Here is a 2500-nt window from a genome sequence, read left to right on the forward strand (position 1 = left end):
ATATAAAATTTAATATATATATATATATATATATATATATACATACATATATATATATATATATATATATATATATATATATGTATATATATATATATGCATATATATATATATATATATATATATATATATATATATATATATATATATATATATATATGTATATATATATATGTGTGTGTGTGTGTGTGTCTGTGTGTGTATATACATATATATATATATATATATATATATATATATATATATATATATATATGTGTGTGTGTGTGTGTGTGTGTGTGTGTGTGTGTGTGTGTGTGTGTGTGTGTGTGTGTCTGTGTGTGTGTGTGTGTGTGTATTATATATATATATATATATATATATATATATATATATATATATATATATATATATATATATATGTATGTATATATATAATATATATGTTATATATATATATATATATATATATATATATATATATATATATATATATGTGTGTGTGAAAAGTAATGGGAGGAATTTATTGATGTATCATTTCCGGTGAAAGGGTGAAAAAAAAAGTATAGGCACTCCATCAGTGCCTGTACCAGTCCGAGCGGCAATAATAGCCCGTAGTCTTCTTTTCCTCTTTTTCGATTTCTTCGTGGACTTCTGCCATGGTCTTAGGCTTGTTCTCTGCCCTCCTTGGCACCCACCTGTTCTTCTTCAGGTCGATGACGTCCATGATGAGGAACCTCATGCGGTTGGTACACCGGCGCTCCCTTACGATTTTGCCCATGTCCACGAAATAATTTTCCAATTGCTGCCGTGTCCTCCGATCCCTGCACTGACTTGACAAGAGGCTGCCGACTGTTGTGAGCAGTTTGCAGAGGCACTCAAGGGACTCTTCGTCTCCCTTCTACAGGAGACTGCCGATGATATACATCACCGTCGACATACCCATGAGGTTCACCTTGTAGAGCTCACCGATGAACCTGAGATTTCCCACGGCCCTCCTTCTGAGCTTGGTCTCCTGCAATTCCAGCTGCAGCTTCAGCTCTTGCTTCCGCGCAGGGTCAGTGCACTTGCTCAGGTCACTCTCCATCTTGACTAAGAATTCACCCATGTCGTTCTTCTGGAACTCCATCCGGCACTTCTCAATAATATTCAAAAACTTTGCTTCCGAGGAACCACCGTTGCTGGCCCCCTGGACAGACATTTGGGAGAGAACCTGACACAGCTGAGCGTAGGTTGAGGAAAAACTCTGCTCATCGATGGCCTTCTCAAAGATGAGATCAATGACTGCGCTTAGTCTCTCGGTGCTACAATCCCGGAGCTCCTTCACTTGTCCAGAGAGTTTTTCGAACTTCTCTGGCGTCAGCTTATTTAGGATAGCCCTCACTCTCTTCACCACCTCAGCCGTCTTGGCAGCTTCGTCATCACCGTTGGTCTGCTTCAAAGCAGTAGACCTCCAGTTCGTTCGTGAAGGCCCTAGCCTGGCCGCAGCAGCAGCTTCGTCCATGGCCTTCCTCACAGCGGGCTTCCAAGCGTTCTATGTAGTGTTGAGCTTGGCCTCTTTCGGGATGATACTGATCCGGTCGCAGCCTTCCTCCCTCGATGTACCCTCGCGTCCCCTGCCGCCCCTCCAAGTCGGGGTCGGAGTAGGTTCAACCCTCCAAGTCGGGGTCGGAGTAGGTTCAACCCTCCAAGACGTGATCGGAGTAGATCGGATTACCTCCTCATCGGGAAGGTTTGCCGGCCTCTGTAGACACATCGGATTAAACCGGAGTGAACGCAAATAACCAGAGTCGTAGCGATAATCCCCCCTCCCGGTGTGTGGGTTTCTGCTCTGGTTGTTGGAATCAGCCTGCGTCTCTGAACCTGAGTCTTCCATTTCAGCTGAATCGGCCCGGGGAATTTTAGTCCTGATCTCTCTGTCCACAGCCCTGTATACTTGCCATGTGGCCAGATATAAGGCCATGCAAAAAATTAGTCGGAAAAATGCCCATGTGTCAATCAGACGGAAAAGGGCCCAACCATCGATGGCTACCACGCGTTGAAATTCCTTATCAAGGGACTGGATATAAACCCTCTTCTCAGCAGCGAGCTCCTCCCTCGCGCCGGACCCCATGATAAGATATGCGAGAGAAGTCCTTTTAAGACTCTCGCCCTATAAAATGAAATTGCCGTTGCACTTCCCAGGATGGTCGTCACACGCCTGCCTGAGGCGCTACTCCATCCGTCCTAGGGCAGTGTCGAGCGCCATGTGTTCGGGGAATGCTTTCAAAATAAAATCATCGATTTTCAGAAACGCCTGTAATAGCAAGACAGTGAACGTTTATTGGATTTTTGTACGCATGGCGAATAGTAAGCTCTACTTTTGTGATGTCAGTTTTTGTAACGTGGTGATGGGCTTTTATTTGCGTACGCATTTTAGGATGATAGTGTGTGTGTCTGTGTGTGTATGTATGTGTGGGTGTGGGTGTGGGTGTGGGTGTGTGTGCCTGCATTACATTTTACGTGTGTGTTGCGTGTGTGT

This window comes from Penaeus vannamei, chromosome 26 (assembly GCF_042767895.1).
Source record: "Penaeus vannamei isolate JL-2024 chromosome 26, ASM4276789v1, whole genome shotgun sequence".
Taxonomy (NCBI): domain Eukaryota; kingdom Metazoa; phylum Arthropoda; class Malacostraca; order Decapoda; family Penaeidae; genus Penaeus; species Penaeus vannamei.